General features: G+C 38.6%; 1 pseudogene; it reads right to left on the bottom strand.

The window, feature by feature from the left end:
- Nucleotides 1-2363: 2363 nt before the first annotated feature.
- Nucleotides 2364-4226, bottom strand: LOC145992526 (glucose dehydrogenase [FAD, quinone] pseudogene; annotated as a pseudogene).
- Nucleotides 4227-13357: the final 9131 nt, after the last annotated feature.

Genomic DNA, 13357 nt, shown 5'->3' with positions numbered 1-13357 from the left:
TGAAGCACAAAGCAGAGGAAATAACAACCAAACCGAGCTGAACAGGCTTCGCAAATATTTGCCCTTTTTTTGTTGACGTGAATAAGAAATAACGGCACACAGAACCAATAAGATCGCCCAATTGGCTTGCTTGCTGGTGCTAGGATTTTTTACCTGAAGAGCTAAATGACCTTTCCCAAGGTCTTGCAAGAATTTGGAGGGCATTGGCTTTCCTTGTTCCACAGCAAGAATTTCTGAGAAGTTGAGATTTTTTTTTGCCGGCGGATCCTACTAGCTGTGATTTCCTCATACCAAATACCCCAAGAATGAATTCTTTAATTTAAAGAATACATGTAACGTCTAATTTGTGAGAGAACACTACTGTTAAAACTTAACGGTGTCTACAACCCAACCGTTTTTTATTTAAATTTGAATTATACAACACAAGGGCGCCCGGAAAGGAGAGCCAGAGGGGACACTTGCTCTCCACCGAGATATGTGGAAAATGTTCGTGTAATTCGAATGGTGAAAATGTAGTGATATTTTATACAAATAATATTGTTTTTTTTGTGATTTACAGGCTGTAAGTTAAAGCAATTAACTGCCTTGTCCAACAAAATAACGAGAGAACATTTTAGCAGAGACATTAGAATCATATTGACTGCCGTGACTAGGGCTGTAGGGGAAGGGATTGGGAAGGAAAATTTTATAATCCCAACGTTCGGAATGAATAAAAACTGTTAATTAAGAACAAATTAGATATTTACATTGCAGAAAATAACAAGAATTAACCACTTTTAAACAAAATCCTTTGGAATTTCTCGACTGGTCTGGGGATCTGATCATGAAAATTCACGCGCCGTCATTTTAAATTTTTAAAGAATACCCTTCGGCACGTTAAAACATGGAACAGGTATCATGAAGGGGAGCAGTGGATTCTATGTGATATCTGTGCCATCGTGAAAAACTACAAAAAGACGAAGAACTACTCACAAACAATTTATATTTATGGAAAGACCAAGGCGAATCCATTTTCTATTTAAAGTGAACTCAACACTGAACTTGCCAACATACACTGTTTCTGAGGACGTTTTTAGATCATCCTTGTATTTTTTAATGTGTTGTGTTTGTCCTGTGCAGATCCATTTACAACTTGCAATTTTTATCTTTGTTAGTGGGCTCTTTGCACCCCATTTCTTAAAATGTCAAGATAAGGGGAATTTTCTATCGCATACTTAACAGGGTGTAGAAGCACCAAAAAAATTAAAATCAATCAACCAAGCAACCAAAGTACTTTAAAATCAGATTTAATTGCATGTTATGTAAACCAAGAACAGAAACAATAATAATAAGCTGTGAAATATAAGCTTCTATGGATGAAAGACCTTGCATTCATAAGATTGATTATAATTAAGATTCCGTGCATCATAAGTATATATTTCAAAACTGAATCATTACAATTACATTAATCAGATTAACTATGTAATGCCCATTAAATTTTTTATCTCTTTACGCTAGTTGGATGACAACGATCTAACACCGCCATTTCGCTAGCCAACATTTTACAGTGTAAATCAACCAATCAGGATGGAGAAATATAAAAGTAGACCACGTACGGAGGATTATCTAATCCATTTTTGAATGCATATATATATCAGACTTCATTATTAGATTGGACGATGTTTAACTTGTTTATTTTACCAATTATGTGTTCGATACAATTTGTACAGATTTTTTCCAATTCAAAATATATAAAATTAATATGTAAAGAAGCAATGCAAGAATGAAGGTGCTATTGGCGAAGTGGAACAATGGGTAATATTAATTTTTGAAAAGCAAGTAAAAAGTTAAGGCTAGTCTGTGAACAAAAGTGGATCGTCCTCATTGTGTGCCAATCTTACTACGTAGCTACCACACAAAATTTTCGCACATAATACTCTAAAGTTAAATCTCATCAGCAAATCTGGTGCCACCGTCATTATTTTCCGGCCTTCTGGACTGAAATCTGTTACCATTTCTGGTTGGTTGATTTGGTTTATCTTAGTTCGCTTTTCAGCAACTTTTGGCTAATCGCTAAGATGAGGATGAGTGGTGATGATATGTAGAAATTCATGGAGAGACACTCACGACGAACACTCATGCCAAGACCGGGATTCGAAAACAGGGCCGCTGGGAAGAGAGAAGGAAAATATATACATAGACAATATGTAAGAAAAAGTGGTAGAGGATTGGCACTTAAAACGAGAGTTTCATGTTTGAATTCTTGTTGAGTCTCAAATTTTCACAAACTTATCAAGATGTATATATTTTTACTCTATGAGCCAGTAAACTCTTTCAATAGCTAATTAGTTTTTTTTAGTACATAACTTAATTTCAGTATTGTTTTATGATTCCCTCCATGTCTTCTTAATCATATCTGCTCCCTTAGACCCAATCATGTAACAGGGTGTGGTGAGATGACCAGTTAGAATAGTCGGCATAATAGACGCATCAATCACACGCAGTCCTTCGACACCGTACACTTTTAATTCAGGACTAACCACCGCATCAGAATCTGAAGAAGGACCCATTTTACATGTACCGCATTCGTGATTGGCAGGAATTGAGAAATGTCTTATTGCACACTCCCAATATTCATCTGAGGCAAATTCTAATGCTTCGCATCCAGGCACTGGTGTTCGATAAATAGTTGAGTCGTACTTTTGGAACGCGTTTGTTTTACTCAATGCGATGATTTTCTTTATCCCTTCAATTGTTATTTCAACATCGTGATGCACACTGAGGTAATTATGATACAAAAGTGGAGCATCAAAGGGATTTTTGCTTCGAAGCTTGACGAGGCCTCTACTCTGAGGTCTCAGTACGATTGGAAACCCACACCACGTATCTTTGTTAGCATTTGGCCTCACGTATTCATTGTAAGTTTCATCCTTTACACCTACAGAATATTTGAAACCTGGAAATATTGTCTCTGCACTTACACAACCACTTGCTAACACTATCTCAATATCAGGGTAGTCGTTACTTCGGTCTGCATATTTAGTGTGTACAAATCCTATAGCCTCAGCACCACCTGGAATGGTCAGAGGTCCAGTGTGGTGAATGAAGTAATCAAGAATCACTTTAGGAGTAAGCAAACGAGTATCCTTCAAAGATACAGTATCATTTATAATGAACGCTGCTGAAAGTGGTGCTATGTGATCTTGAAGATTGTGCCCCACCTTTAGATCTTGTACAACAGGGATGCCCAATTCTTCTAAGTGTTCCCGTGGACCTATTCCTGACAACATTAAGAGCTGTGGGGTATTTATGGCTCCAGCAGACAGAATTACCTCCTTATTTGCCCTGGTAATATGTATAGTACCACCTCTGAAATACTCCACTCCATATGCTCTTCTGGTGTTGGGATCAATGAGGATCTTAGTAACGTGTGCTTGTTTAACAAGATGGAAATTGGACCTGTCTTGAATTGGGCGGAGGAAAGCCTTTGCCGCACTTACTCTGGCCCCTTCCTTTATTGTTGCTTGTATGGAAGAGAATTTCGACTCACTTTCCCCATTGTAGTCTCCAATCTCGAATCCCAATTCCTTTGCAGCCTCGAGAAATGCCGTCATCACTGGTGTGTGGTAGGGAACTTCTCCTACAGTAAGATACCCTCCTGTGGCATGATATGGAGACTCCATCAGATCAGGTATAGTCATGTTTTCAAAGCTTTGGAAATAAGGAAAAAGATAATCGAATCCCCACCCTGGGTTTCCCATAGCCTCCCAAATATTATAATCCTTCTGGTTACCACGACTGTTGATCATGTTGTTGAGGACCGAAGTCCCACCTACAACTTTCCCACGAGGCCACGAACAGCGGTTTTCTTTCATTGCAAGGCATGCAGAATCGGATGGCTCGGTTTTGTAGCCCCAGTTATAATCGGTGAGTTGCCCATATGTTGATAATAGAGGAATATCGGTTATTGCAGACTCGTCTCTCCCTGCTTCAAGAAGAAGTATATTCCACTCTGGTACCTCCGTGAGTCTATTGGCAAGAGCAGAACCCGCTGGCCCAGCTCCTACGATGATGAAATCGTACTCTTCCAATAGGTTCAGTTCGTCTTCAGCTTTCTTCTCGGGAATTGTCATTGTCCGTCGGTGCGCTTGCAGGATTCTTTCCAAGACTGCTGGAAAATTTGCGTTTGCATTAACTTCAACAAGGAGCAGCAAGAAGACTTGGATTAACGATACGATGATCTTCATACTTGATTGTTTCGATCTGAAAGAGAAACCAAAGGATGTAGTGGAATGTCGAAAAATGAAACGTGATATGCATTTGTTTTGAACATATGATCAAGCATTCTGAATCGTTTTCTTAGAAAATCCTTACATTGAAGTTGGCAACGTGAAAATAAATATTGAATGATACCATAAGCTAACTACAATAAGAAAGTATATTGCAAGTTTACTTTACACATAGATAGTGTATTTGGGACTGCATCACAATTTAAAGTGGGTTTGAAACCATTGTAATTTGCCTCCATTGACAATGCAATCTCAAACGCCGTTCCTAATTTGAATGGAATTTGTATTTTAATTTATCATGATCTCAGATATGCATGTTGTCGTATTGGTGTTAAACCGATTATATTGAACTTTGAATTTACGTTTTCCTAATGAACTTTGCAGTGTTATGTAAGTTAAAGGAAGTATATAGCCTATCACCGAAAATCCCGACTTCTGAACGGGAGATGTTGATTAAGATGATGTGATAAAGTCCTTTTTTAGGTTTCCTAATAATTTCTAAATAAACTTTCATGGATTTATTTTTCTCAATGACAATCATTAAAAAGGAGATAAAAATAATGTCCTTGGAAACAAATTTATTAAGCAACTAGTTACTAATGAAACTATATTGTTCAATTCAATTGTTCACAGGACGGAAAATATAGTTAATTTGTAAGTATTCCATTTAATCATTATAGGTCCTTACATGGAAAGAGGGCAATGATGAACATTTTCCACAGGTTCTTGGAATAAAACTGCAACTGCAACTGATCAGAAGACAGAATTATCACATTGTATTACTAATCTGTTCTTCATTCGTTAATTTTGAAAGGGTGCGCTAAACTATACAGCACCACAAACAAAAGAACCTTCTGTAGCATTCGCGCATCTTCCCCTCCACCCGTTCAACTCGGGCCATAATGAAGCCTGCTCCACTCTACGCTTCTCCCCCACGCTCGAGTACGATGCACAAGACATGCGTTTCTGAGAGGCTCTTTTGCCTGTGGCCCCGCTAGACTATCATATTACTTTTGTGTAAGACAATGAGGTATTGTACCAGGTGGTTATAATTAAAGTGACGGTGTTCAGAGTGGTACAGCACGGGCTGTAATGAGAGTAGCAGTCTGAAACTTCGTAGATATGCTAATGAAGCAATGCGCTCGCGAATTATGCAAAAACAAAAAAAAAAAGTTCCAATTCTCGCCACCAGGGTAAAAAATGGCGCTGTAAGCAGTCAAAACTTGGTATAGTTACAGGAAAAACACTATAAATCGCAGAAAACAATACTCTTTGTAATAAAATATCGCTACAATTTCACTATTCGAATTACATGAACATTACTAAAGGATAAAGCAACAAGCGTCACCAACAACAACCAGGGAGCTCACAAAATGGTTAGGCAATGTCACCGACTTTGACGTCAGAGTTACGGAAAATTCCACGTTTTGACTGCTTACAGCGCCATTTTTTACCCTGGTGGCGAGAATTTCACCTTTTTTTTTTTGTTTTTGCATAATTCGCGAGCGCATTGCTTCATTAGCATATCTACGAAGTTTCAGACTGCTACTCTCATTACAGCCCGTGCTGTACCACTCTGAACACCGCCACTTTAATTATAACCACCTGGTACTTGTTTTAAAGCAGCAAATTACGTAAATCAGATATATTTAGTATCATGTAAGAAAAATGGCAAGTGCGGTGGAATTTTGATTGATAATATCGTATCCACCTTTGATACATTTTCTGCTTACAGATGCGTGAAATGAACTATAAGTTGGCATATCTCAGGCTCCAGTGCACATCATTCCCTGTAGGTGACTTGCTGGCTATAATCCTACTTTCAACCTAAGGTTCAAACTCGATATGTGTAATCAATTAAAACTTAACAAACTTTATAATTGATTGATTGAGTTGGTGTTTGAAGTCCACTTTATGCACACTAAGGCTAATTGGGACTGGACCTACAGTTTAAAATGGGATCTGAACCACTATGTGCCTCCGCGGGGTATCGAACCCGGGATTCCTTGATTACAAGGCGACGACGCTACCACTGCGCCATCGGGGAGGCCCAACTAACTTTATCAACTTAAGACTACGAGGACAGGCCTGTAGCTAGAATTGATATCCAGGGTGGGGCTGACGGGTTAAAAGGGGGGCTTTGTAAACCAAATCCATTTTCCGAAAGTTTATTAGTATTAAATGAAGGTAAATTATGTGTACGTGTGTGTGTGGGGGGGGTCATTATGTTAAAATATAATATAAAACTTAGAAATATCATGCAAATACTATCGTTTTTTTTCAATATTCTAAAGCATCTCTTGAAGTGTTAATTGACTGCTATAGCTCGACCCTGTGGCCGAGTGGTTAGCACATCGCGCTGCGACGCCAAGGGTCTCGGGTTCGAATCCCGGTCGGGCTTGGTTGTTTCTGAATGTCCATTCATCAATTTCATCATTTCATCACTCATCCCCATCTTCGCAAATTAGCCAAGAGGCACAAAACGCGAAGTAAAATTAACTAAATCAAATCAAAAATCAAATCAAAATTGACTGCTATTGGCATCGTCCCTTACTACGCACTCCACAGAACTTTTGATGTGGCACCCTCAAACCCAGCAAGATATAAACAAAATGGAACAAATTCAAATTAAATTCTTAAGACACGTAAAGTACAAACTAGATGGTATTTACCGTCAAATTGAATCTCGTGAGAGCCTTCTCGGATATTTTAACCTAACAACTTAACAACAGACGTATCATGCATCAGCTAATTTTCCTCCACAAAATCCTAAATAATCACATTGAAGCTCCCTTCGTCCCGTCACAGCTTCATTTCTACGTCCCCTCAACCAAGTTATCAAGTTACGACCAAGAAAGCAACTCTTCAGCCTCCAACGTACTGGCAATATCCCCAATTTGGAACATGTGGAAAACATTTAACGGTATCAATAAAAGTGAAAACAGAGTGGACCTATTTTGCGCAACCCTAATATTGAAAAGGAAAATACTAAAATTACATTACTTACGATAGAATCTAAGACCTGTATGTTTGTTAAATGTGTTTTCTGTCTATATATTTTTATTATATTACATTGATCTGTGTAATTAATCAATAATGTTATCTCAACTGTTGTATAATGAACGCAATAACTGGGTAATATACCTGCTGCGCTGAATTTCAGGAATAAATAAACAGATATTATACCATACAAGAGAAAATGCACATTGTGCAATGTTAGTCCCTACCGTACATTCTACTCCCGGCCGAAGCAATAAAACTCCCTTCGTTCCCAAAACTTGGAGCTGTTGTTCTTTGGCGCAGATGTAGAAGGAATGTGGATAATGACTTCAAAGTCTCAAATTCTTGTCTAAACGAGAGGCTGCAACAGGGGCAGCGAAGGTGCAGAAAAGGAAGCTCCCTTAAGAAAGAATTTTTTAAAGTTTAAAGTCTTCTCATAGGCAATACGAACGAATGTAATATCTGTTGTTCATGTTCTGTGAATTTATCCTGCATCAAGTTGTGAGCAAAATAATATATGCTGTCTACAATTTCACCCTTCACTGCAAACAAATTGTATAAAATAGTTTTACCTAATGCCAAGGGGGCTGACGGTAGTGCCGGGGGGGATGGGGGCTGAGCCTCCCTCCCTGCCTGGCTACGGGCTTATACGAGGAACAGTTTCGCTTCAGGTGGACATTTATTTCAATAATGTCGAAATGCGAACATCTACTGAAAAAAACGACAGAGGCAAAGGAGAGCACGAATTTCTACCTATGTTGGAAGTGGAAGCTGTTTTTAAAGTTGGTTATTTAGCCACATACGAGCTGCGAAAAATATAATCAATAATTATTTCCAGGAGAGGCAACTTCAACTTCAAATCGAATGGACATTTCAACTTTTCCAACCGGAAATGAAATCTTGAGCCTCTTCTCTTTCCGCTCATATGTTTTTCTATGCCATCGGAACTTTGATATTCCCAAGGGAACAAGTAAAATAACACTCTCATAAGCGTAATGCTAAGTTTTCTCCTCCTACGTCCATCCAGCACCTCTCTTTCACCAGCTCGCCGCGAAGGAAGGTCGGTGGGGAAGGAGCAGGGCCCTCGCGTCTGGAAACTGTTCCTCCAAAATGGCAAGAATACTAGATATTTGAGCAAGTTGGGTCTTAGCTCTCAAAATCCTTTACTCACCTTTACTCCACCCAGGTCTCCAACAGACTGATTTCTAATTCCAAATTCCTATCACAACAGGTTTATTAACAATTAGGTATGACCAAACCAGAGATAAGAAATTATGATCTACTTAGTGTTAACGGCATCCTTAATTGGAAAATTAATCATTTCTAAGTTCGTTAATCTGGACTACCATAATGTAAAGTGAAATATGTAACTGAAATATATCTATGCTCACACAGCCACCTGTGAAGAGCTCATATCTCTCGCCTACAAAGATAAGATCAGAAACAAGTTTTTATATTTCTTCCTAGAGTAAACCACACACGCAGAGGAGTGGAAGCTTCCTCCAAGATCCGCGAAATTTGGGAAAATCCCGAAATGTAGTTCGCCCAGTAAAGTTACCTCCTTGCTCCTGTAATTTTAGATTACTATAATCAACAAGCACTTGCGGTGAGTACCTACAATTTATCTTGGGCCCGATTGTATAAAACAGTTGATCCTTGATTAGCCAATAAAATTGATCTGCAGTCACGCTGAACTCTGATTTTGTGTTGTATAAAAGTTGAACTGAGATTAAGTCCCTGCGATCTGCGATCTGATTAAATTGACCCTCGATTTTTCTCCGATCAGCAGACATTGAACGTAGTTATAACATGGCTGTACTAACGAATATTTGCTTGTAAAATGTATTGCAAGTGACCGTATGCGACAAGACGGGAGAATCAATTCATAAAATCCTGTGTCCATAATAATAAAGAAGCATGCAAACGAAGTGAACAATGATAAATATTTCTTCCATTTTTGTTTCTTTCCATATATCGTGTGTCATTGTTATTTACTGTTTGAAATACCATGTATTTTTTTTCTTTCAATTTGCCTTAAATGACTGTAAGAGCATATTGTAACATTGTTTAATTGCACGATCAGAGAAAAGTAATTTGAGAACAATCGAGTGTTGATACAAACCGAAAATATGACCCGCTTACGTTTTCTTGTTGATATCATTGTAAAACTTGCGTTGGGATGAAGAGCGAGTATAAAAATATTACCATTTCCCTTTACTGCATCCAGCCAAGTGTTATTGCAATTCCATTTTGTTCGCAGAATGGAACAGAGCATTAACTTTGGCTGTAGTGTATATATCTACTGCTATATGAACCGAGCACGTTGCATTTTAGTTGGTAAAGCTATCTCTCCTCCCGATATATAAATAACACACATTTTATTTCGAATATTATTTGTTTTTGGAATAGTTTACATCGGAGAGGACAGACGCCATTGCCATTGTTGTTTCAATATTTCTTTCCATTCGGGAAAACGCAAACACATTTTACATTTCACAACGTAGGTTACTCAATTAAGTGCAAGGAAAATTCCGTATACTAATTACAGGAACTAATGGTCCACCTGTAACATGTTGCCGTGTAATCACATGAACAATAGCTCAAAATCAGAGTATAAGAAAGTTGTTATGTCTCTTTTTAGCATTAAAAATAAATACAGATTTTTAAAAAAATTATATTTATTGAAGCATATTTTGCGCCCCTTTGCAACCGAGAAGGGATAGTTGATTTCGTTGTCAATGACAAATCATCCACGTGGAACTCGCACAAGCAATAAATGGCCGTTTAGTATCTAATTTACGTGATTTTACTAAATTTGCAACATGTTCGAATATTTACTACTTCCAGCACCTCAGATTTATTCTTATTCAAATATTAAATATATACAATTTCCGAAACCGACTTTAAAATGTTTGCTGTTCAGTGTTGGACAACTGGCAACATCACAGGCACCCTAGTGACATGTCTGGATTTGCCACGTTGCCAAACGTATTTCTTTCAGGATTTGATCTAAGATCGACAAATCGACAATTAGCTTTATACAACATGATAGAAACTTGAACTTAGTTCATTCCCGGATCGTAGGTCAAGTCTGATCTCCAGTTAGTGATGTTTATACACCGGCCCTTGATATTTTGTAGTTTATCTTATGCTGCTGCACAGAACCAGGTACAGTGGGATCCATGAGTATTACCGTGCAAATTGTTCATCACCATGTTGATGCACTTTATTTCACCCAATAAGAGCTTCAAGAATTAAAAGAGAACCCAAAGCAAGCTGTTGCCAACTTCTGCAACAGCATACATAAAAATCCATAGCTTAAAAACACATAGGAAGTAAGAGAAAAAATAATTTTAAATAGTCATGGACAATTTTCACGGTAATACTAAAGTACATTCAGTTTGCATCAATTGCAACCATTGACATAAGTATGTATGTGCTAACCGGACTAGTCTAGTGGCAACATAGGGTTGTCTGACAGAAAACGTTGAAGCAGGTTTAGCTTGTCGTGTCGCTTCGATTCGAAAAATTGCATTTATTTCTGAAGGTTGGTTTCCACTAGACAAGACGAACTTGTCGCTTCGGTCTGGAAGCTCCCTAATAGGTGTTACATGCAATGGTAAGCAACGCGAAGTGGGCGGAGTGAATGCGATTCATCTCATATTTCTGAATCTCACCATAAAAATATTCCGGATTTCATTGCTGTAGCGGCAAAACTGACCATTTCCGATGGTTGTGTCTGTTGGAACTTTTGATCAACATCACACAAGTAATAATATACTCTGTGTGCCACGAATAAACGACCTTACCCCGTCCCTCTCTCTGGCGCGTGCCAGAGTTGGAGATCAAAAGTAAGGCAATATCTTCTTCCTCTCCTCGGTTGTCAGTAGCCTGACATTATCTCGAGATGGTCATCGACTCGCCCAGTGGCATGTATATGGGGAGGGTTGACGACTCGACGGTTGAAAAAGTAATAAAAGTGACATTCCCCATTGTGAGATAATGATAAATAATAATGAAAAGGATAAAAGTAACAGAGTAGATAAAGAAGTAAGAGAACATCAAAATATGATGAACATTTCCTTCGATTTTATCGAGATGTTATTGATGCTGGTATTTCATACATCGTCAATCCTGGAAGGGAATATACTGCAATAATTTCCCTCTCGTGTACCAAAAATTTCCCTTTTCAAACTTAAAATACCTTCTTTCACAAAAAAAAAAGGAAAAACATTTATTGAGGGTTTATCCCCAGATTTCGATCTAGGATGGCGTACGAACTATAATTTTGGTTATGGAGTTGCATTTCTTTTTGGAATTTTCCCAGCAACGGGGTATTTAGGAGCCAGAAACTACAGGAACAGGCAAAAGGGGAGAAATATCTAAAAAAAAAATGTGTAAGAAACAGGGAAATTAGGCGTCTTGCATTAATGCACTATACATAATTGCTTATTTCTGACTTACAGTTTCATCTGTTTCTCATCTTCTAGTGGAATATAAGCGCCTGAAATATCGTCTTTCGTTGCAATGCGAACTCAGCTGATTAATTGTAATGAAAAGTGTGTGGAGAACTTTCAAGTTATAAGTTTAATTAATAGTGAACACCCAAGGTAAAGCAAATTTTGTAAATTTAATGCCTAACCAGGCCCGTAGCTAGAATTGACCTCCAGGGGGGGCTTTGTAAACAAAGTCCAATTTTCAAGAGTTTAACAGTGTTAAATGAAGGTAAGTTTTGTGGGGGGCGGTCATTAAGTTATATGAAATTTAGAAATATCATACAAATACAACATTTTTTATATATCTTTTAAGACATCCTTTTCTTATAAGTGTTGACTGCTACTGAAATCATTCCTTACTGCACACTCCATACTACTTTTGATGATACAGATATTTATATCACACAATAAAAAATTGCACAATATTCAATCATAGTGCCTACAGTACATTCCACCCCCGGCGAAAGCAATGAAACTCCCCTTCATTCCGAAAACTTGGGAGGTGTCGACCTTTGACACAGATGAGGAGCGAATTTGCATGTCATCAAAGTCACAGATTTCTGTCTAAGTGGGAGGTAGTGACAGGGGCAGCGAAAGTACAGATGAAGAAGCTGCTCTGTGAAAGAACCTTCTAGAGTCTAGAGAAGAGAATCTTCTAAATACTTGCCTCTACTTATACTTCTTCTTACAAATAAAATGAAGAAATGTGTCAGCTGTTGTTCATGTTCTGTGAATTTATCCTTCACCAAAGTTGTGAGCAAAATAATATCTGCTGTCTACATTTTCACTCTTCACTACAAGCAAATTACAGAAAATAGTTTTGCCTTGACATTCAAGGGGGCTGAAGGCAGTGCCAGGGGGGCTGAGCCCCCCTGGCCCCTGCCTGGCTACGGGCCTGTGCCTAACAAGAAGGAAATAAATCATATACAAGATTTTCCCACCCCCAATTAACACACCAGTAATTTTTTTGTGAATTTGAAATTCGAAATTCTGAGTGCGTCAGCATTTAGGCTATTTTGCACCCGTTTCATCATACGGGTCCAGCCCCTTACCATAACTAAAATTAGAACATAACTGTAATGTCGGAAGACTAAAATATTTTTACTTGGGTAAAACTGAGGCTGTAAAGGAGCACTCAGCATACATAAGGACAAAACACAGGACAACACCCCCCACACACTCCTTGTAACGTTTTCATTACTTTCGTGCCTGCAAACATTACATAATGGAAAATTGAAGTGCATGTTCAATTTTCGGCTATCAGAGGGCGTTTCCTCCCTCGATAGCTCTACTGGTGCTGCCTCTAGCGGCAGTTTGGCGTAACAACGCCTGGCCGTAAATCTCGCCCCTCCGTGCAAACAGTCTCTCTCGACCGCCCGCTACGAACGGCACGCACCAGTTTTTGAGTATTACACCTATTCCTCGTCAGCAAGGGACCGTACTCAACCACGCTGGCTGTGGAAGAGAAGCCTGTCATGCGAACCACCAGCGCGAAGAGACCAGGCTAATGAACACAAGGATCCCGATGGGAAAGTGGCGTTGTCTCTTTACTTCGGCTGAACATTAGTGTTGAGGTACGTAAGAAAACCCTTG

Source organism: Lepisma saccharinum, chromosome 9, assembly GCF_977018435.1.
Source record: "Lepisma saccharinum chromosome 9, izLepSacc3.1, whole genome shotgun sequence".
Taxonomy (NCBI): Eukaryota; Metazoa; Arthropoda; class Insecta; order Zygentoma; family Lepismatidae; genus Lepisma; species Lepisma saccharinum.
Note: the sequence above shows the minus strand (reverse complement) of the source record. Positions and strands in the feature narration are given on the sequence as shown.